This window comes from Carlito syrichta, unplaced genomic scaffold (assembly GCF_000164805.1).
Source record: "Carlito syrichta isolate Samal-C Ts95f unplaced genomic scaffold, Tarsius_syrichta-2.0.1 Scaffold309493, whole genome shotgun sequence".
Lineage (NCBI taxonomy): Eukaryota > Metazoa > Chordata > Mammalia > Primates > Tarsiidae > Carlito > Carlito syrichta.
Window position 1 is genome coordinate 414,889 of NW_007253589.1, and position 24,689 is coordinate 439,577.

Below are 24,689 nucleotides of genomic sequence, written 5' to 3' on the forward strand. Positions count from 1 at the left end.
CTCCCACTCAAAAAAAAAAAAAAAAAAAAAAGGAATAAACAAAGAAATATATTATTCTGCTTAAATAAGTCTTTTTAAAATAATAGTGGAGTAAGCACGATTAGATATTTCAACAATTGTATATGTTGCATTGGCATATATTTAAAAATATTAAATAATAAAAGGCTTATGGATCTAAACAACACATAACTACTTTAAAAACTATTTACATTGTATTACATTATTAATTTCTTAAGATAGTTCCTGCCATAACTCATCTTTGGTAAAAATTGAGCATAACTTCCTCAAAATAGAATGTCATAGTTTTTCCTGTCTTTACATATTTTTTAAGTATTAAGTGAGGGAGACTGGTCATTGTTTTGATAAAAGCAACAATAACAAAAAGATGTCAAGTCATCATTTTCACTTTGCCTGAGAAAGTTTATGTGAATAATTATTTTTTGATTTAATAGCCACAGACACAGGTCCTGTAATATTTTTGAGAGGTCACTTGCACAGCGGTATTAAAACCTCCTGGTACACTACAGACTAACCGAGATGACATGGTCTCAATCTTCCATTCTAGAGCGCCACATGTAGTTAGTAGGTGTAAATGAGTTGAAATAATGTTTCAGAGTTCTGTAAAAAAGTCATCAGACAATAAATAGGGATTTTCCTTATTAAAAAGACAGCTCAGCATATCACTGCATTGGTTTTGAAAGAGAACGATATTAAACAAAAGTAATTTATCACTTATGTTATTAATAACTTAATATGATAATCTGATTTAAATGTGAGCAAAAATTGTGTTTCACTAAGAATATTTTTAGGAGGTAAGAACTATAGTGATCATAGTTAGCAAATCACATTTTTAAATGACACTTGCAGTTATACTACTATGATCACAGTCATCTCTTTAAAATGATGAGTAGGTATCAATACACAGCATTCCATTACGGAAATCAGAATGATTAGTTTTGGATTTTTTTTCTATAAAAGAAGTTTTTATATTTGTATACAATGTTTGATAATTATTGTTCTTATTTCATATTATTAACTTTTGAAAAGTTCAAAGTGTATTACATAGTTTATTTTCAAAGGAATCTTACTCGGGATTTTAACCTCTAATATATTGCTACTTTGTACTGTACTTTAATTTTATGGGGCAGATGTACTTTCCGTCTATGCAAGAATAGCTGGATAATAATTAATACAACAAGCAAAGAGGAATTCCTGCATTTTTCTTTTCATGGATGTAAGGATACAATTTTTTTCACCAGATGATCTGACAGATGACTGTTATATGTGGTGGTGCTCTGAAGTCCAACCTCTTAATGAAATACACCTTTCCAACTAATCACCATCACAAAGGATGGCCCATTACCAAAAGTGTGACTCTGGTCATAGCTGGAAAAGATTAATGTATCATGACAACCAGGAACTCTGGGGACTTTTGGGATAAAGAAGGTTAATTGGAAATGCTGAAATTAATGTTGATTAAATTAATAAACTGAAGAACCTTAGATTTTTAAAATTATATTGTGTTTATTTCACCTGGCAACATCTGTTATTTACTTGAGAAACTTCATTTTAGATATGAAAATAAGTGAATATATAGAACTTTAAAAGAAAGAGAAAAAAATCCAAAGAAATAGAGTTTGAAATCCTTTCTAATTCTAGAATAAATAATTCATATCTACTTAATAACTAATTCCTGAGACCTCTGTTTTTACAAATTGTAATTTGAGAGTCTGTTATTTTACGTTGGTAAATGCTTAGCATTGTTTAGCAATAAACTGCACATTCTCAAAATACACTCTATGAAATACTTTAATAAGACAAATTTTGATGGTAAATACGTTTGGGAAACACTAAAACAACAGTCTTCTTATAAAGATTTTCGATGCTCATTAACATTCATATAAACTATATTTAACTCCAAATTTCTCAACCTTTCACCAACTAATACCTTTGAGAGATGATAAAAACATAATTTGGCTAAAGCTGTCTTCAAGTTACAAAAGCTACCTAAAATATTCCTTGTTACCTTGTTCTCTCTGGAGGAAAAGCAGAGGAAACAACGGCACCCCAAAGCTCCCAACAACAACAAGCTGTAAAGCAGCATTATTTTTATTAATTCCCAAATTATTAATAAAACATATAAAAAACTGTGAAAGTTGTCAGAAACAGTTTGGAATCAATTGTGTAAATAGAGAAATAGAGCCAAGAAGACCATGAAGGGAACGTTATCTCGCACAAATGACTGTGGTATGTCTATTCCCACTGCAATGTGTATTTTGCAAAAATATCTTTTTCCTTTAGAGAGCCTCTCTCTGTCTATTATTAAGTTGACGAAGCATAGATTAGCCAAATGATAATTTTGTATGGGTTATGCATGTCTTGTTTACATTTTAATCAAATTAAATGAAGTAAAAAATTATTAATCAATCTAATAAAAAGCATTCAATTCATACATTCAGTCAAGACCAGCTAAATAAATTTTTATTTTTTTATTTGTCACTTTATGTTTTTAATTTAAATATTATTTTTGTCAGTGCTTTTAAATTTACTTTTTGTTTCTGGAAACTTAGTTAATATGGGGTTTGCACAGGACAAAAAATTCATATCAAGGTCAGCTAGGCAAATTCTGTCAATTCAGGTTATAAAAAAATTTTTCTGTTTTTTTCTTGCAATATTTTTGAAGTTTAGGTTATGTCTAAATAGAAGTATATAAGATAATAATTTAGTTTCTATCAAAATATTACAAACTTATTTATCAAAGAATTTATCTTCATGCCATATTTGCAAATTTTTACAATAAAATACAGATTCATAGATAAATGTGCCTACTGTTGAACTCCCTAAGCTCTTTTTTTCATATTCTTCTCATTCATATCGTATATGCTGTTTTATTATCATAGCTTAATCGATGCTTTGACATCTGAATATCAAAATAACTCCCATATCCTTATTCTTATTTTTAAAAAAATATTCTTTTTAGTATTGGATATATTTGTAATATAAATTTTAAGATTTACCTGGCAAGTAACAAAAATATTCTACATGGGTGTTGATGGAAATTACACTGGATTAGCTGATTAATTTGGACAAAATGCACAATATAAGAATACTGAGCCGGGCTCGGTGGCTCAGCCTGTCATCCCGCGCCTTGGGGAGGCTGAGGTGAGTGGATGGCCTGAGCCCGCGGGTTCGAGACCCGCCTGGGCAGCGAGACCTCATCTCTACCATAAATCAAAAAATCAGCCAGCATGGTAGCGCGCGCCTGTAGTTCCAGCTACTCGGAAGGCTGAGGCGGGAGGATGGCCGGAGCCCAGCGGGTCGAGGGGGCGGTGGCCGGGAGCGGCCGCTGCACTCCAGTCTGGGCGACAGAGGGAGACTCCAACTCAAAAAAAAAAAAAAAAGAATACTGAAATCATCACAGAATTGAGAAAATCGATGGACAAGCTGGATATATTTATTAAGAACATTTTCACATCCTGTAACGAAGTTTTGCAATTTCTTCATGCAGTTAATTCTGAGATTTTTCAGGTTTTGGTTGTTATTGTCAATTGACTATTTCCTATGAAAATTTTCTTTATTATTTTATGTATTAATTTTTAGTAGAAGCAAATATTTTTTCTCAAGGTTTGTTGAGAAATAATTTAAAAATAAAAATTATATATACTTAAGGTATAAAACTTGCTGTTTTCATATATTTAAACACTGGGTAATGATTGCCACAATCAAGCTAATTAACATATCCATTAACTCACATATTTTCTTTCTTTATCCGGGTTATTTCACTTAGCATGATGTCCTCTTGGTTTATCCATGTTGTTGCATTTGACCGGATTTTCTTCTTTGTCATAGATATTCTTGTCTGTCTATATCCGTCTATCTATCTATCTATCTATCTATCTATCTAACATCTATCTGTCTATGTTCACTGCAACATTGTTCACAAAAGCAAAGATATGGACTCTCAACCTAAGCATTTACTGACGAACACGTGAATAAAAATAGTGATACATGTACACACCGGAACACTACTAGCCTTCAAAATAAAAAGAAGGAAATCCTGTCATTTATAACATGTATGAACCTGGAAGACATTGTTTAAATTAAAATAATCCAGACACAGAAAGAAAAATTTGGCATGATCTCATTTAGATGTGGCATCTAAAAAAAGTTGAACTCATAGAAGCAGAAAGTAGAATGGTTAATACCAGGTAGCAGGTTCTGGTGTTGGGGAGGTACTGGAGAAAGTATCAACAATTGCAGTTAGACAGGAATAAGAGATCTACGTACAAGATAGTAACTGTAGTAAACAACAATGTATTCATGAGCATCACAAATAAACTAGGATTGACATGATATTACAAAATATAATTATAAGTATGTGAGGTAAGGCAAATGTTGATTAACTCAATCTAGCCATTTCACAATGAATTTCAAACATAATGTTGTCTACTATAAATATATATAATTTTTACTAAAAATAATTGTCAGGTTTCATATTTAAGACTTGAATTCATCTTTAATTTTTTGTAGGGTGCAAAGACTCTAATTGTGGTTTTTTTTGCCTTTAGGTATCCAGATTTCTTACCATCTTTTATTGAAGAAACTATCCTTTCTTCATTGTATCTTGTTGGCAATTTTATAAACGATTACTTGATCATATATGTATAAATCTACTTCTGGGATTTCTATTCTATTCTATTGGTTTATGTGTCCTATTTTTTTATGCCAGTACCATACTGCTTTTGTTACTATGGGTTTATAACATAGTTTGAAATGAGATAGCATAATTTCTTCAGTTTTGTTCTTCTTCCTTAAGATTGCTTTATTTATTCAGTCTTTTGTAGGTCTTCATTAATTTCAGGATTTTTCCTATTTCTGATAAAAATGTCATTGGAATTTTGATAGGAATTGTAGTGAATGTATAGCTCACTTTTGGTAATATGAATATTTTGACAATATTCATTTTTCTGATTTTGAACACAAGATATATTTTCTTTTAGTTGTATCTCCTTTAATTTCTAAAAACAGTGTTATGGTTTTTTGTGTAGAGATTGTTCATCTCCTTGATTAAATATATTCTTAAGGATGTTATTTTTTGTGTTTTTTTCTTTCTGCTTCGGATGCCTATTTCTTTATCTTGCCTAATTGCTCTGTCTAGCACTTCCAGCAATATGTTGAGCAAAAGTAACAAGAGTGGTTCTCCTGGTCTTGTCCCTGATCACTGTTGAGTATATTAGCTGTTGGTCCTTTGTCTTTATGACTTATATTGGGTTGAGATACATTTCTCTACACCACAGTTTTTAGAGTGTTTTTTTAACAAAAAAAGTTGAATTTCATCAATTGCTTTTTTTGCATCTGCTGAGAAGTTAAATGATTTTTAGTCTTTCCTGTTCATGTGTTACATCACATTTATCGATTTTTGTATGCTGAACCATATTTGTATCCCAGAGATAATTTCTATTTACTTATGGAAAATAATTTTTTAAATGTGCTGTTTAATTTGTTTTGGTAGTGTTTAGCTGAAGATTTTTGCATCTACACGGGGGAACGTCAAAAAAAAAAAAAAAATGGAATTATCTTTTGGAGAGCAGGCTCCTTTTAGTGCAGGCATCCTCTGCTAGGTAAGCGTTTTGGGAATCCATCTTCATCAGTGTTCCGGCTAGCATTTTTGTCAGAGACTGTTTTCAGCTTCAGTTAATTTTCTTGGCAACTCTTTCAATGAGTTTGTCAATTTCATGATGGGTGATTTACAAGTGCACTGGCTGAGTGTTCAGTAGTTTTTGATGGAAAATGGCGTGACCCCATGCCCCACCCTCCCTATTCGCTCAATCTTGCCCTGAGCGACAATTTTTTTTTTTTTGGTTTACTTGGATGAATAAAGTGGACAAAAGGAAATGTTGTCAAAGGTGAAGCAAAAACAGCAAAAGTACAAAAATGCATCAGAATTGAGGTCCCAAACTGCTTTGAATAGTGGAAAAAGCATCTCAATAAGTACATTGCTCAAACCAAGAGTACTTTGAATGTGACTGATGTCTAAATATGTAGGAATAAATAAACATTTTTTATAATATATTTTGCTTCTTGGGTCACCCTTGGATTTTATTTATTTATTTGTTTGTTTATTTATTAAAATTGTGTCTGTGTGGCTTTGGTATCAGAGTCATACTGGCTTTGTAACGTGAGCTTAGAAGTGCTACTTTAATTTTTTGAAAGAGTTTGAGAATAATTTATATTGCTTCTTTAAGTGTTTGGTAGAGTATATCCAGTCCTAATTTTTTATTTGTTGGAAAATTTTTGTTACAGATTAAATTTCTTTAATTATTGTTGATCTTTTTCGATTTTCTATTTTATCATGATTCATTTTTCATGTGTTATTTGTTTCTAGGAGTTTATAATTTTTTTTTAGGTTATACCATTTGTTTGTTTATAGTTTTCATTGTAGTATCTTATGATCCTTTAAATTTGTGTGGTTTCAGTTGCATGTCTTCTCTCTCATTTTTGATTTTATTTATTTGAATTCTCCCTTCTTTATAGGTGATCAAGTTTAGACATTGTCTTAAAAATCTTTTCATGTAATTCACCTTTTCTGTTGTTCTTTTAGTTTCTATCTATTTACTTCTGTTTTAATATTTATATCCTTTCTTTTGCTAAAATTGAACTTAATTTACTTTTCCTTTTCTAGTTGTTTAGGGTATAGGTTGTTTATTTGAGATATGTCTTTTGTTTTTTGAATGTCGGTGTTTATTGCTCTAAACTTTCCTTCTACAACTGATTCTGCTGCTTCCCATTCATTTTAGTATGTTGTCTCTATTTTCATTTATCTCATGATACTTTGTTTCTGTTTCAATTTTGGCCTTTTGTTTGTTTGTTTGTTTGTTTGAGTCAGAGTCTCACTCTGTCACCCAGGCTGGAGTGCAGTATTCTTAACCCATTGATATTTTTCAGAAGTGTATTTCTTAATTTCCATTGATTTGTGAATTTTCCAGGATTACTTCTGTTATTGATTTTTAATTTTACACCATTGAGGTTGGAAAAAAATACCTTATATGTTTTCAGTCTTCTTTAACTCAGCGAGACTACTTTAATGTCCTAACATATGAACATTCCATTAGAATGTCCTATTTGTACTTGAGAAGAATGTATATTCTTATGCTGATGAATGACTTGTTGGGTGTATGTCTGTAAAGTCCATTTGGTCTAAAGTGTACTTCAAGGTCAATATTTCCTTATTGATCTTTGTTTTGAATAAAACTATTAAATTAGCTGGTAGCTGTTGGTTCTAGCAGCCATTATGTTGGCTACATATACATTTACAGCTGTCATAGCCTTTTGATAAATTGACTTATTATCATTGTATAATGACCTATTTTGTCTCTTGTTAAAGTTTTTTACTTAAAATTAAAAAATGTACATTTTTAATTGTATACCTATTAACAAATTATGTTGCTACAGTTATTTTAAATTATTTTTAATTTTAACTTTAAACCTTAATTAAAAGTGACGCATGGCAGCCATATACAGTAATAAAGTATTCTGTATTTAACTATGTATCTACCTCTCCTGGAGAGTTGTTTTTTTTTTTTTTTTAACTATGTTATATTTTCATGTTTCTAATTAGTGTCCTTTGGTTTTAACTTGAAGGACTGCTCTTATTAATTCTTGCAAGGTAAGTGTAGTGATGATGATTGCCTCATGTTTTGTTTGCCTTTGGAATTATTTCTTCTAAATTTAAAGAATATCTTTACTGGTTATAGTATTCTTGGTTGACGGTTTAGGTGGTTTTTTTTGTTTGTTTTTTGTACAGCACTTTGAATGTATCATCTCTCTCCTGTCATGAAAGGTTTCTGTTGAGAAATTTTCTCATAATCATGTGGGTCATAGGTGATGAGTTCTCTTGCTGTGCTAAAAATTCCCTTTGCCTTTTGATAATTTCATTATAAGGTATGTCTGTGAAGGCCTCTTTGAGTTTAACCTACTGGAAACTTTCAAGCTGAATGTTCATATCTCTTTTCAGATTGGGGAAACTTTCTGTCAGTATTTCACAATATAAATTTTCTTCCTCTCTCTGTTCTTATTCCTTCTACAATTCACATAATGCATATACTGGTGTGCTTGATAATATTGTATATAATATTTCTATTGGTTTTCTTCACTCTTGTTAGTCTTTTTTCTCTCTCACTGTTTTATTACACATGCTCTGTCTTGGAATTTACTGACTTTTTCTTCTGCTTAATCAATTTACTGTTGAAGCTCTCTAATGAATTTTTCTATTGAAACACTGTATTCCCTATCTTTGGAATATCTGTTTACTTTATTATGATTGTTTCTGTCTCTTTGTTAAGCTTCTCTTTTAGTTCATCTAGTGTTTTTCCGATATAATTTAGTTGATCTGTGTCCTTTTGTAGCTCTTTGAGCTTCTTTAAGACCATTGTTTCAAATTCATCATCAGGAAATTTGTTGATCTCCAGATCTTTTGCACCAGTCACTGCAGTTGTACTTTGTTCATTTCTTAGTGCAGTTTTAAAAATTCTTCATGTTTCTTGCATGACTGCCTTTACATTTGAAAAAAACAGTCACATCTCCAGTTTTTACTGACCAGCTTCAAAAGAGAAAGACCTTCACTCAATCCAACAAGAGAGTGTGGGGCCTCTCAGATCTTCTTATTTTCTTTTAGGGGGATATTTTAAGATTGTGTGCCTCTCTCAGTGGTATAAAATCAGGCCTGGTGTTCACAGCCTCCCATTTATTTTCCCTAAGGCAGTACCCAAAAGCATTTTAAACCTTGTACCTTCTCCCAGGCCAACAAAGCTGACCCATGTGCTACGATATTCTTGCTGTTGACATCCCTGTGATGTCTGTGGGAGTTTGTGCCAGTTGTGCATGAGGAAGCATGGAGTGATGTCTACAGGGGAGGCACCTTTTGGTGGAGACTGCGATGCAGTTAGCTGGATCTGTGCCCTGTTTTTTACAACTGCACACTGGCTATTGAGCACTCCCTCCTGTTTGCTCTCCTCCTACCTTCCCTCAGACAATTCAGCTTTGCTGATTCCCTCAGTACTCTGGGTGAGGAGAGACAGACGTCAGCCTCATAGACAGTGTCTTCAAAGACTGGGGAGACTGGATGCCTACTTGAATCTTACCTTTCTCTGTGGAATAAACTGGAGGCCAAAATACCTCTCATGGCATGAATACCTCTCATGGCCACCTTGGGGAAAAGGTAATGTGAGTAAAATAAAACTCCTCTTCTTACCCTTTGATAATGTATCTGTTCCTATTATTTTGTCCCACTGGGGTTCTGGAACTTCTCAGCTAAACTCCAGTCTCTACAGAGTTATTACTATATGGGTGGTTGCCAAAAGCAATGCTTCTTTTGGAGTCTGAGGCTGGAAACTCATTTTCTGTTTTGTTATTGACATCCCATTAGTTGAATATTTTAGATAATTAATTAAAACAACTCAGTATTCTAAATTGTTTTCTTGTTTATTGTTCAAGTAACTTGCCTGGACTAAAACTGGAAAATTTGTTTCCTTCAACGAATATATCCTCTGATATGTTCAAAATTTAATATTACTATTGTTGCTTTTTTTTGTTTTGGTATAACTTTCTGGCATCACTTCTAAAACACTTTCCTTAGTTGTCAGCTAATGCTTTGGACTGAAATTTTGTTCAAGCTCCTCCAATCTGAAAGACTTCTAATCAACGCCGATTGATTTGTGTGAGGGTGGAGAAACATATTCAAAATTCATATTGTCCTTAGAAAATTCTTTTACTTCACTGCCCACTCTTCACTTTAGCATCTCTTCTGTGAAGAGTGATGTCTTCCCAAAACCAAAATTGTGTGTCATGCTTATCTACTTGTGTGTGTGTACTTGTTTGTTAAAGCCACCATAACAAAATGCCACACTAAGTGACTTAAATAACAAAAAATTGTTATCTCCCATTTATGGAAGCTAGAAGCACAAGATTAAAGTGTTGACAAATTTGTTTTCTCCCAAGATTTTTATCCTTGGCTTGCAGGTGGCCTCTTTTTTCTGTGCTTTCTTCTGGTCTTTTCTCTGTGTGCACACATCCTCTGTGGATCCACATCCTCTTACATGGATACCAATCATTTAGAATCAGGGCTCACCCATATGATTTTATTTAACCTTACTTACCTTCTTTAAAGATCGTATCTTCAAATTCAGCCATATCTGACATATTCTGGAGGCTAGGACTTCCACGTATAGATTTTGGGAGGGTATAATTCCATCCAATACACGATGACTATCTTGTTTCTACGAACTTTTTGTTTCTGGCTGGCCCACTATTTATCCTAATCAAGATCTAAACTTTGTATACTAAAAGCAAGTTGTTTTCCCCATTTATTTCCTAGCACTATGTCATTTTAAGTTGGCTAAACCTTGGGTTTTTGCCTCAAACTCTCATGCCAAATTGACTCTGTACACTCTGGCAGCACAGTTGCTTGTTTTTACAGCCATGCCTGCTTGGGTAAAACAATAGTTCTTATAATTTTGGTGTGAGAAAAAAGAATAGGAATAGACCTCAGCAACGAGAAAGCAAATTTCCACTTTCTCTCACCCTAAGAATTTTCAAAGGTTTTTCTAAATTTACTTTCTTTCTCTGGTCAGTTTCTAGAAACCTAAGATTTTTATTTCCAACAATTTCATTCAGTTTTATACTTTTTGTTTCCTTGTTTGTGTGTGTGTGCTGCTTTTTATTCTCTCTCTCTCTTTCTCTGAATAAAATTTGTCAAATTCTTTATTACTCCATGTATGAAAATTCAACCGTCTCTTGCCTTTACCTTTGCTCTACTAAATTCCTTCTGGATTTAATTTTTTTCTTTGCAAAAACACCACCCCCCTTTTTTTTTGTGCTATCAATGATAATTCTGTTAACAAATTTTCTGAGTTCTTGTACAACTGAAAATGTCATTCTTCAATAAATTTTGACTGGGTATATGATTTGCAGCTAAAAGTTATTGTCTCTCAGGTTATGGAAGAATTTGTTTTTAATGACATTAGTGAATAAAGACTCATTACCTTTCTTCCTGCAGCGTTTCATTCCCTCAAATATTTAGAAATATTATTCCCCCTACAACTTTTAGAATCTTGCCTTAAATATGTTCAAGTCTCCTTAAGTGCCCATGTAAAATATGCATGTAATATGTTGGCCATTTTTGATCCATCATGAGCCTATAGGATATTTCCCTCTTTGTACAGAGTGTTTTTTACGTAGCCCACCTCTTTCCTTTGAAACACCCAAACATTGCACATGTTCAGTAGGGAACACTGCTCAGATGAATGATTCATCTGTCTCCTGTCTGTACCCAATCACCTCCTGGGTCTGCCACCACAATTGGCAACATTCGTAAGGAAACGTAGCTTGCAGCAGAAAGCTCACGACAGAACACTCCTTTTGGTAAAACTGACTTCATCTACTCCTCATTGTTTCCATAGCACTCTGATACCTTTAAAAATGAATTTTTCTCTAGACAGCTGGCTAGGATTTACTACCTCTTTCTTAGAATCAGTTTTCCACTGCTTTTTATTTATGATTGTTTTTATTTTTTGTAATCTGATGGCTAATTTTAAATCGTAACCATATTGAAAATTGTATGATCATGTATTAAGAAAGTGATATAGTTAATGTTAAATATTTGTGCTTTGTCTGTTTTTAAAAAGCTCAGCAACTTACCTAGTCAACTCAATGAACCATTTAAAATTACCATTGATTGAAGTATGTTCAAACTAATCACATTCTCTGACTAAATATTAATGTTTTAAAAGAGAATCAAAAGAGCTCTCTATAATCTGGGAGATATTGTAAAAAATCAAATATGATAATTTCTTGTTTCTAGAATAGTATCTTAGGAGGACATAAAATAATGATTAATTTATCTCCAATATTCAATATTATTGTGATTATTTAATTGCCCTTAACATTTTATGTGACTGAATATTCTTTCATTGGGACCCTTAGGACACTTACAATCTTATAGGGAAGAAATCTATTGCACAAGTGAATAATGCTGCTTAGGATTATAGTCACACATGAAAACTGTGGTGCATAGAAATTTACAATAAGAAAAGTTTATCTATTACAGGGAGGCAAAAGGGAGAATATCAGGTATTTTTTCTTAGAAACAAAATTTAAGCTAAGTTCTGAAATGTTAACATTGCCAAAATTTCAAATTTCTAACACTTAATTTATGTTAAATATTTCTTGTATCAGCTAATAGAAGTTAGTCATACAAATTGTGTATTTGTGCAGTTAGGAGGGTGGGAAATATGAAAATAAAATTTGTTTAGTGAGAACAAGGCATGTAAAATCCTGGATAAAGAGATGCATATGATGAATATAAAACTAGAAGAAGAAAAGTACTTTGGTGAAGAATAGAAACCAGTGGCAAATATGGTATGTCATAAGGCTGGAGAAGAAGCCACAGATTACATGGAAACGTTGAAGCTTTCTTTTAGGCTTTGACGTTTAGTCTCAGAAAATGGGATTATATCAAGAATGTTAATTATGAGATTGACAGGCGATTTGCAATTGCAGAATTTATTCTTGTCACAGTGTGTAGAAAACAGTGAAAGAAGAAATAATTTGTCAAGAAACTGGTGTTGCATTGCAGTTGATTGCTGACAGCGAATTTACTTAAAATAGAAAAAAATGTGAATGGAAAAAAGTAAATGGGTTATAGACTTCGTGGCATAGCATGTCTTTCCATATCTGTCTTATTTCACTGAACATAATGTCCTCCTGATTTATCCATGTTGTTACACTTGATGGGATTTTCTTCTTCTGTATAGCTGAAAAGTGTTCTTGTCTATATTTCAGCTATCTGTCTGTCTATCTATCTATATTTATATATCTCTATCTATCTAGCATCTATCTATCTAATGTTTGTTGCAGCCTTGATCACAAAAACTAAGGTGTAGACTTGTAACCTAGCAAAATGGAATGAATTTTTAATGTTTTATTTTCTTTTTGAAATTTTGTACTACATAAATTCACACTTTTCTTTGTTTTTATTTTATCTCTTTTTTTTCCCAGCTACTTAAGTAAATAGGCCCCTCTTGGTCTATTTCATATGGTTTGTGATGTATTCAAATTCTAGAATGATTATAACTGAGTCAATCTGAGTCATCTGCCCATTTGGTGAGCTACAGAGAAAAAAGAGTGTTGGTCAATGTATCACTTAAATATTCCCTAGACACCCAGCTGAACTAGATGAAGCCACCAAGGGCGGAGCTGGATTCAAGAGCGGCTGGAATTTGTTCTGTTGATGATGGAAGTTGTTCTCACTTAAATACATTGCAGATTCAGCAAGTCAGCAAGGCAGATGCTTACCATTAGTCAAAGTTTCCCCTTTGCTTTTTTCATATTTTTGTACAGAGTCTGAAGTGTCTGACGTGTTCAGCACAAACTAAAAAACCAACAATTCTTCATTGGGCCACATGTCACATTAATACTCTGTGCTCTATCTGCCAATATCTAGAAAAATATCTGCTAACGCACTCACTTATTTTCATGAACTAAACAGTATGCACTGCTTGTTCTAGCAAAGTTGGCTATGTTCTTCCACAGTAATTACTACAAATTTCATAAGCAAATCCAGTTCTACCTACTTCCATACATCCTGGGAAGAAAATTATTCTCTTATATGGTTCATGATAAATGGTCTGGAATAGATGAAGCTTGAGAGCAATTTAATAATGAATATTTCATTTAGTTTCTACACAAATGAGATAAACAGACTAGGTTACTAATATATGACTTTTCAGTGTAACAGCTACACAAGTTCCGTTTCTCAAAAAATCTTAACTTTAAGTAAAAGCAGCATGAGACGAAAACATAAAGCTTAGTTGAGTTTATGAATATATATAAGCCAATAAAACTTGTAGCTAGGGAGTATAAGTCTTGATGATGACAAACTTTACTTTCCAAGCATGATTACAAAAAAAACTCAGGTACCTCTCTTATCTGTTTTAAAACTACTTCTGGTGAGGAACTGGGAAGAGTTCAACATGACAGAGTATAGATTTGTGCCGACTCATCAATAAAAATGGTGAAATACACACACAGACACACACACAGACATACAAACACATACACACATTTAAAGCTTTGAGAAACGGTCACAAAAGCGAACAAATGAGGGAACATCTACTCATAAGAAATTATGACATCTTGGTATTAGAGGAATAGACTGTGGTATCTGGATCAAGACAACTGTCTCAATCCCCAGCTGTCCTGTGTTCTGTTTTCTTAGGGCTTAGTTGGGAACACAGCTATATTGATAAGTAAAATTAAACCATGTTTTTATGACTTACTTATACAATCCAAGCAAACCTTACATTTTAACAGACGTTTTACAAATATAAAACAAGGTATGATGTTGGAATTAGAGATATTTGCATAAATCTAACAGAGTAGAAGGTTTTTGGAAAAACTTAGCCTTTCAGGAAGTTTATGCCACGTATGATATACTAATTTTAAAATTAAAGCTAAAATATCCAAAATATAAAATGTTTTATTTGGTCTTAATTGTACTATGATGAACCAGGGGAAGAAAAGCAAAACTACTTCTGATTTGAGCAAATTTTTACACTTGATCTTAGCCAAAAGGTTGAGAAGCAATGATGTTAGCCCATTTTTGGATTGCCTTTAAAGCAAAGGTAACTATAAAGTACCTAGGAAAGACGTTTATATTATGATCAACTTGAGACAGATGGATAAGTGGTAGCTAGATAGGCCTCAGCAGTCCCTTATCAGGAGAATTTTATTTTTGTTTCTATTTTGTTTTTTTTGAGGGGTGGGAGTTGGAGTCTCATTAAGTCACCCAGGCTGGAGTGCAGTGACATTCCCATAGCCACTGCAGCCTCAACCTCCTGGGTTCAGGCAATCCTTCAGCCTCATCCTTCTGAGTAACTGGAACTACAGGTATGGAACAACACACCTGGCTAATTTTTTTGATTTATTGTAGTCTCCAGGTCTGGTCAAATTGCCCAGATGTGTCTCAAACCTCAGGGTTCAGGCATTCCTCTTGCCTCTGCCTCCCAAAGGGCTGGGATTACAGGCATGAACCATCATGCCCAGCCTCTTTTCTTTTCTTTTTTATGAGTCTGCTTATATGGCATTTTGTTTTAAAATTTGATTTTATTATAGAGCTATGGGAAACAGGTAAGGATCAACTACACAGGTAGGCAAAACGCAGGTGAAGTTTGGGCCTCCAACTGGCCATCATGTCCCCTAGTAAAGGACAAGGAACACTTGGTGTTGTTACATGTCCTACCCTCTTCCTCCCTGGCAGTACCTAGCAACTGCCGATCCCTCTCTTGTGCTAATGAGATTAATGCTCAAGGCCCACTTACGAAGTTGAACAAGTGGTACTCAGTTCTTTGTTTCTGTGATCATTCACTTAGTAGGATGGTCACCAACTCCATCCAAGTTGCTGCAAAATGCACCACTTTGTTCTTCTTTATGGCTGTGTAATACGCCATCATGTATTTGCACCTCGTTTTCTTTATTTAGTCTACTCTCAGTGGTCAGTAGGGTTGGTTCCATGTTTTTGTTATTGTGACTAGTGTGGCTATAAACATGCCTATGCAGGTGTCTGTTTGGTAGAATGATTAATGTTCCTCTGGGTATATTCCCAGGATGGAGATTGCCAGATCATAAGGAAGGCCAATTTTTAGTTCTTTTAGGAATGGCTGCATTGCTTTCCATAGAGAGTGAACTAGCTTGCATTTCCACCCACAGTGTGGAAGCATTCTGTTTTCTCCACTTCTGTGCCAGTACCTGTTGTTTTTTGACTTACTAATGACAGCCGTGGTAACAGAGTTAGGTGGTATCACGGCAGTTGTGATGGGTATTTCTCTGATAACTAGTAAGGTTGAGCATTTTTTCATGTCTTGATTTTTTATATGTCTTCTTTTGAAAAGTGTCTATTCATGTCCTTTCCCCACTTTTTCGTAGGGTTGTCTTTTTTCCTTTCAATTTGAGTTCCTTGTAGAGTCTAAACAAGACAAGATATCTATTCTAGCCAAGGCAGTCTACCGGTTCAATGCAATACCCATCAAATTACCAACATCATTTTTCTCAGATCTGTAAATGGTAATTCAGAAATTTGTATTTAAAAAAAAAAGATTGCAAATAGCCCCAAAAGTCCTCACCAAAAGGAATAAAGTGGGAGGTATCACATTTTCATATTTTATATTTTACTACAAGGCTACAGTAACCAAAACAGCCTGGTATTGGTACAAAAACGGGCACACGGAACAATGTGAAGGGACAGAAATTCCTGAAGCAAAAACTTGATGTCTCAACAAACTCATCTTTGACAAAACCTGCAGTAACAACTATTGGGGAAAGGAGACCTGAGTTAGCAAACGGTACTGGGAAAACTGGCTGACCATATGCAAAAAATTGAAACTGGGCCCATAACTATCACCATATACAAAATTCAACTCTAGATGAATCAAAGACCTAAGTGTAAAATTTCAAACTATAGCAATCCTAGAAGAAAATGTAGGAGACACACTTATGCACATCAGAGTAAGAAACAAATTTTTGACCAAATCCCCAAAAGCAAATGCCTTGAAAGTTAAGATAGACAATTAGGACCTCATCAAACTGAAAAGCTTTTGCACAGCAAAAGAAGCCATCAAGAGAGTAAAGAGACAATCCACAGAATGAAAAAAAGTTTTCAAATTATATATCTAACAAAAGCTTATTGTCCTAAGGAATGTTATCTCATGAGAGCAGAATCTTTCACCTGTGTTCGCTATGATGATATATCTAACTCTGGATCCAATATAAGGCCTAGTATATTTTTGGTGCTCAATTATGTTCTTCAGTAAATTATTAGCTCTAATGGCTATGATAACATTTTTTCTCCAATGCTTGCTTTTCTTTATGTTCAATAATTGATTCAATTATTTTAAATCGTGTTTTATTTATGTAAAGAAGTAAGCGACTCAGTACATTTGTCTGTGCTTTGACTTACTTGAATAACCATCAGCAGAGAACCTCGAAATTAAAATAATTTCAGGAATCTGCTTTTCTCTTGGTGAAAAAATATATGTGACTGATGCTTGAAATGAGAGGCATTTGTTTACTCCTAATATATTTTTAAGTGCATTACTGCTAAAATAAACCCTATAATCATTTACAATGCTGCGGTATTTGTCAAAATGTGTTACATATACAGATAAAACTTTTTTTTTTCTGATTCGTAATAAATTTTCTCTGAATCCCAAAGCACAGATACTCATGCTCCTGAGTTATTGTGAAGAAATTGAGTCGAAATTTAATTTGCCTGATAAGTGATCCCCTCTTGCTGAAACAGCATTGTATCACCAAGGATAAAATGAATCCCATTAAAAGAAGGCAAGATGAAGCAGTGGAAAATGTCTAGGGGTTTTCAGATTAAAATGCACACTGTATTTTGTCGATGTGTTGCTATTCATCATAAGTCCATAATTTCTGCCAGTTAATCATTTTGTTTAAGATGGATGACTGAACAGGTCTCTTCGTTTAAATGCGGTTGCTCTTTCATTGGCTATGTCTCTACAGTGTCAGGCATTAGCTTTAGTCTGTAACGTAACGCTTTTATTCTAGAGTGCATTTGCCTCTTCCAGGTAGAATTGCAAGAGCAGATATAATCCTTGAGGTCTATTATTTTTCAGCATTGTGACATTTGAAAAACATGTCTCTTGCAAAGACTTGACTTAAAATTAAATTTCTTGAGATATTTTTCACACAAAATGTTTTTGGAAGCTGTACGTGAAAACGTTGGCTTTCTCTGGGTGTACATGCCTATGTGTGTGTTTGTGTGTGTATATTGAAGAGCAGATGTATATTTGCACTGTGTTAATCAGTGTTCTCTAGAAAAATAGAATAAATAGGAAATACATACGGATGGATGGATGGATGGATGATAGATAATAGATTGACGATGGATGGATAGATTAGATAGATAGATAGATAGATAGATAATTCATTACTTTATTACTGTAATTAACTGACACAGCTACGCAGGCCAAAAATTCCCACAGGCTGCTGTCTGCAAGCTGCACAAAGAGGAAGGTTAGTGGCCTGATTCAGTCTGAACCTGAAGTTGTGAAGACCAGGAACACCAACATTCAAGGGAAGGAGAACTTGGATGCCTCAGCTCAAACAGAAAGCAAATATGCCATTCCTCCCTCTTTTGTTCTATTCAGGCCCTCAAGAAATTCAGGCCTTCAAGATATTTGATGATACCCACCTGCACTGGTAAGAAGGGCCCTTTTCACTTAGTCAATGGACACGATGGTTCACCTCTTCCAGGAATGTCATTATAGACACACCCTATACAAGCTATCTGGGCATCATTTAGCCTAGTCAGGTTGACAAGCAAAATTAATTGTCACATGCACCCAGGTACGTACGTTGGTATAGATAAGTGTTAAGAAAAATACATTTTGACCAATTTGTTTTGAGAATAGTCTAGTTAGCACTATTTCATCTAAAATTTTGGAACAATTGACTAAAGTATATACAAGAATAGGTGTACTTGTAGGACAGAACAATAATGCATAAATTCTTGAGTAAAATTTTCTAGTAGTTCAAGAAACTATTTCAGATATATCTCCTTGTCTTTCATTTCTTTTTCAGGGGAACAAATTGGAAGATTTCTTCAGTTCCCTAAATTGCTATCCTAATATTTTAAAGAGTTTTTGAGGCGAGAGGATTGCTTGAGCCCACAGGGTTTGAGACCAGTCTGGGCAACATGGCAAGACCTCGTCTCTACAATGAATCAAAAAACTAGCTGGGTTTGGTGGCATGCACCTGTAGTTCCAGCTACTTGGAAGACTGAGGCAAAAGGATTGCCTGAGCCCAGCAGGCTGAAGCTGCGGTGGCTGTGAGTATGCCACTGTACTCCAGCCTGGGTCACAGAGTGAGACTGCAACTCAAAAAAAGTTTTCAGCAAAATGATTAAACATATCAAGGAGAAATTTTCACATAAAAGATCACATCTTGGGCTCAAGTAGAACGTCATCTCTAAAGTACAGCTCTTCACAATATCAGAATTTTAGAACTGAGATGCTAAATTGTGTTGGTGCAATTTATTAAGGACCAAAGGAGATATGTTTATATATACAAAATGAATTAAGATTGTTTGTTATTTACAAGCATTTAAACATATATCTCCATTTGATGTATTCGTAGACATTATATAAGTGTTTATATGGATGCATTTATAATAAAAATTGTGATAAACACTGGGGGGGGGGTCAGGGGATGATTCACTTGAGTTAAAATGTTTACCTTATGATGAGAATAAGTGTAGGAATGAGCCAGGTGAAGAGTAGGAGAGTAAGTCTCAGAAGAGAGGGTCAATCTTAAGTACACAGGCCTCAAAGCAGAAGATACTAAGTTGTTGTTGCCTTTTCTGGAAAACTGTCTAGTTGGAATCCGCATGGAGCCTTTTCAAATTGGCTTCTTTTGCTTAGTAATGGGTACTTCGATTCTCTTCACGTTTTTAAAGCTTGATGCCCCTTTCATTTTAGCACTGAGTAATATCTCATTTTATTTATTTATTTACTTATTTATTTTTGAGTCCGAGTCTCATACTGTCCCCCAGGCTGGAATGCAGTGGCACGCTCACGGCCACTGCAGCCTCAACCTGCAGAGCTCAATTGACACTTCTGCCTCAGCCTTCTAAGTGGCTGGAACTACAGATAGGGGTCACCACTCCCAGCTAATTTTTTTGATTTATTGTAGAGATGAGATCTCATGAAGTTGCCCAGGCTGGTCTCAAACCCTGGACTCAGGCAATCTTCTCACCTCAGCCTCCCAAAGGGCTGTGATTACAGGTTTCAGCCACTGAGCCTGGCCAGCTTGTTTCTTTTTAACACTGAATAGTATCCCATTTTCTGGATTGCAACAGTTTATTTGTTCTCTCACCTACTGAAGGACATCTTGGCGAGATGTTTTGGCAATTATGAATAAAGCTCCTCTAAACATTTGTGTGTTGATTTTGTGTGGACATACATATTCAGCTCTGTTAAGTAAATACCAAAGAACATGATTGCTGGATTTTTCTTTTTTGCATTCCCACCAACAAAGAATTAGAGTTCCTTTTGATTGACATGCTTGTCAGCATTTGTTAAGGATTTTGGTCTTTCTAAGAGTTAAGTAGTTGTATCTCATTGTCATATTAACACTACATTTTGGACTGCTTTAATGCTTTCATCAGGAAATACAATATAAAAATTAATATTATATCAGTTAAAATAGAATGCAGAAAGCTTCAATTTAGCCCTTTCTTCATCATCTTTCATGGTATCATTGTTACATGCAATGTTACATGCAATGTTAACAACGCACATGTTAACATTTTTGCTTTAAATAGTCTACAAATATTTGCGTCAAGAAATCATGACTATTTAGTTTTGGATATTTTCTCAGACACTTATCATTTTCCAATTTTTTCTGTATACATTTGTCAGAAATCCTTTTCCCAAATATCCAATATTTCTAATATTTTCTGGGATCTCTCCAAGTATTGAGGCAACTCTATGTATTTCTCCTTTGTTTGTCTTTTAGCACCTCATGCAGTTGGGTTTTTTATTCCCCTCTTAGAGTTTTACTTGTTTCAGTTGTTATGGACTCCTCTTCCTTACACTACCACTCCAAGCCAATTTTCATCTCACGAGGTTTTGATCTATTTCCATCATATTTTGTTTCCATTATTTTCACTAAAAGTCTTTCTTTGACCTGAACATTATTTAGGATAATGTGACCTATTTAACAAGTTTGGGGGTTATGCTAGGTATATTTGATTATTATTTTCTAGTTTAACTCTATTGTACTCAGATAAACTAATCTATGGAACTTTAATGATTTCAAATTTGTTAAGGCACATTTTATAAGCATACATATGGTTACTTTTGATAGAAGTTCTCATTCACTTGGAAAAATATACACTCCAGTCTTGTTTAGTGGAATACACACACACACACAAACGCACACATATATAATGTATAACATACATATAGTGTATATATATTAGATAACATATATAAAGTATATATAATATATAATCTATATATTTTAAATGTATTATGTATCATACATTTTATATTTTATATATAACATATGTAATGTAGATTTTCTGTATATTTACATATATATTTACATATTTTTAATATATTTTACATAAACATGTCAATTAGGGTAAATTGCTTAATTTGTTGTTTCAAATCTGTTTTACTCTTAACTAATTGCTATCTGCTTGTTTTATTATCTACTCAAAGAAATGAGTTAAAAATATACAGTTATGATTGTGGATTGCTTACTTACTTCTTCAAGTGCCAAATCTGCTAAATTTTCCTACAGACAACTGGAATTGTGTTGCTAGTGTTACATTGCAATTATATGAAATTGTGTCACAAGATTAAAATAGTTATAACTTTTGCTCTCAGCACTATCATTCTCTTTTTACTCTGTCTATGTTTATTGGCTTAATGTTCATTTTGGCTGGTATTAATGTACCTATGTTAGCTTTTTTTTTTTTTTTTTTGGTTTACTATTTGTATGATTTATATTTCTCATCTTTCAAACATTTTTCATTAGTGTATTTAAAATTTTCCAGCCGGGCTCAGTGGCTCAGCCTGTAATCCCACGCCTTTGGGAGGCTGAGGTGAGTGGATGGCCTGAGCCCACGGGTTCGAGACCCACCTGGGCAGCGAGACCTCATCTCTACAATAAATCAAAAAATCAACCAGGCGTGGTAGCGCGCGCCTGTAATTCTGGCTACTCGAAAGACTGAGGCGGAAGGATCGCCAGAGCCCGGCAGGTCGAGGCTGCGGTGGCCGGGAGCGGCCACTGCACTCCAGACTGGGCGACCGAGTGAGACTCCAATTCAAAAAAAAAAAAAAAAATTTCCTCCTGTATATAGCATAGAGTTGTTGCTTTATTTATTTAATGAGTCTAATACCTTTTGCATGTTACTTGGAAATTTCAGGTCTAAATGTAATGTAATTACTAATATAATTAGATTTAAATCTACAATCTTGTGATTTGCTTTCCATTTTTTGTTGTTGTTGTTGTTGATTTGTTCATAATTTTCATCTCTCTTTCTTGTCTTCTTAGTGTAATTGATATTTCATTATTTTCTTTCATCTCCTAAGTTTGTTTTGTAAAATATTATTTGTGTCTTCTGCCCTATATTTTTTGATCTATAAACCATAATATACATTGTGATTTATTATATTCCGTGTTAAATCTTTTTATTATCATTTCTGAAAATCATGGGCAACTTCAAGTCTCCATTTACTGGCTTGTTCACCTGCGCTTAACTATGTTGTATTCAAGAACTCAGATTAAATACCGGCTATTTTGATGTTTTCATCACTGGGGTCTGAATTTTAATGAAGCTGTTTCAGGAGTGTTGGCCCTGTCCTGGCACACGTGTCGGTTAATTGCAGTCACGTTGCTGAAGTCAAGGCTTTTGTGACGAGTGTATACCCAGAGCAGCCTTTTTCCCAGAGGTGTGGCATTTAGCCCAGTGCCAAGGTGTGAACTTTTGGAGAATCTACTCATTGCTCCTGTACAATGAGATCTCTCCCTCCTCACTAGATGAGATTATAAAATATTTCCATCCTTGCACCAGCTGGTAGAAGTGTTGAGTCTGCTGCTTTCTTGGTTGTTCTTTTTCAATCTCTTGTAGCTTTACCTCACACTACACAGAGGACGCTCTTAAGAGGACAACACTTATGCCTCTCATCCCATGGAAGATCTCTCTGCAGTTCTCTCTTCTACAGTACTCTTTGGTGAGTGATTTCGCTGCACGGCCCTGTTAGATATCAGTTTTCTGCACTCAGTGAGACGGTTGAACGCTGACTTTCCTTTCCAGCTCTACCGCTTGCCAATTGTCTCAAGGCAGTGAACTTTGGACAATTATAGCCTTTACATAATTTATTTACTTTTCCTCAGGAATCAGAGTCCTGAGTTGGCCATCGTGATGTTCAATACCCCTAAACATTTTATTTTGTTTGGTTTTGTAGTTGTTTTGGAAGGGCGAACCATCCTGCACGATTGTGGTTAAAGCAGAATCCTCTCAATTTCATTTCGAAAAGAAGCAATCTGGTAAGACATGGACAGTGGCGGTTCTATGAAGCTAAACAAGATGGTTGAGTCATTCAATACTGGATAGAATATCCCATTACGATATCATTAATTGACTAGTAGTCTGTGCATGTTTCTTATTTGCCATAAACCTGGTTTTGTTTTAGGTGGTCAGATTGGCCTTTTCCGACATAATATTGAACTATAATGAAAATTGAAAATACTCAATTACTTCTATCCATTGTTGTCTATCGGATGGGTGTGATTTCTGAGAGGCAACATCTTCCCATAAATCAGAGAGCACACCAAGTCTGTTTTTTGCTTGTGTTTTCATGCTGGTTATCTGAAGATGACAATGTATATGGCCACTTTTGTCAAATTGAAACTAAAATTAAAACTGGACAATTACTTAATTTCAGCATACATGGTATGAGACTTTCCTCTAAGTTAATGAGAGAAAAAAAAAATGATTGGTGTCCACAAACACAGTGTGTCAACAGATGTTAGATTTCCCTAATATCTTTTTATTTCCCCCTTTTTTGTGCTTACATTTTCTGTTTTTCCAGGCAGCTAAGTAGGAACAAAAAACTGATTTCCAGACAATAAATTATGGACACAAATGATGTATGCCACTCCCAAGCTCTGACTTCTACAATATTTGGGGTTATGCTCTGAACTCTGTCCTTTTTGGCCAATTAGATGCGGAGAGTCTACTGGAGGATCTAACGATCAATGATGCAGTCACTGCAGGGAAAAAGCCTGGTTCTCTGGGTGACACAGAAGGTGAACTTAGCCTGCCAGCCTCACTTATGCTTTGGCATATTCACGTACTAAGTTATGACATAAGTGACAAGTTAAACTTGACATTGTGGGATGTGTGCGTACAGGTTATCTCACCATATTGCATGTGGTAGCTGTATTAGCTTGAATATTCATATGCGTGTTCATTTAACAGAATTCATCGAATTATTGCCATTAGACAAACTATAGCAGATAATACTTTGATAAAATAAGTACTTTTTAATACCCTCTAAGAACTCACCCTTAGTAAGAAAGGCAGGTGTGGTAAAATGGATTGTAGAATTATGAGCATAATTATGGATATCTGTGCACGTCCTAGTAAAAATAATTACATGGTGAACTCTACTCTCTAGGGATGACAGAAAAAAAATTAAACAAGGAGAACAGAAGTAAGCTGGATATGAAGGAGACATTAAGGAAGGAGTGCAGAAAAGAAAGCATTCTTTTCCACAGCAAAGTTTGTGCAGAACTACCGATATGGACCGAATGTGGGGAGACTGCAGGCCTTTGCCACATCTTAACAAAAACTAACGAAAACTGAAGATAGAGGAGAGATTGTGAAAGCATTCAAAGATATGTGATGCATTGCATTTAGTGAAACAACTATTTGAACAATATTGAACTTTGATCAAAAGCATCTATGCCAGGAGACAGTGGAAAAGAATATTTAAAGTACTAACAAAAAAGTAAAACCATCAAATTATTCTAAAAATCTAAAAGTAAAATAATCTTCAGAAATGAAGGCAAGGGAAACAAATTTTCAGGTCAATGAA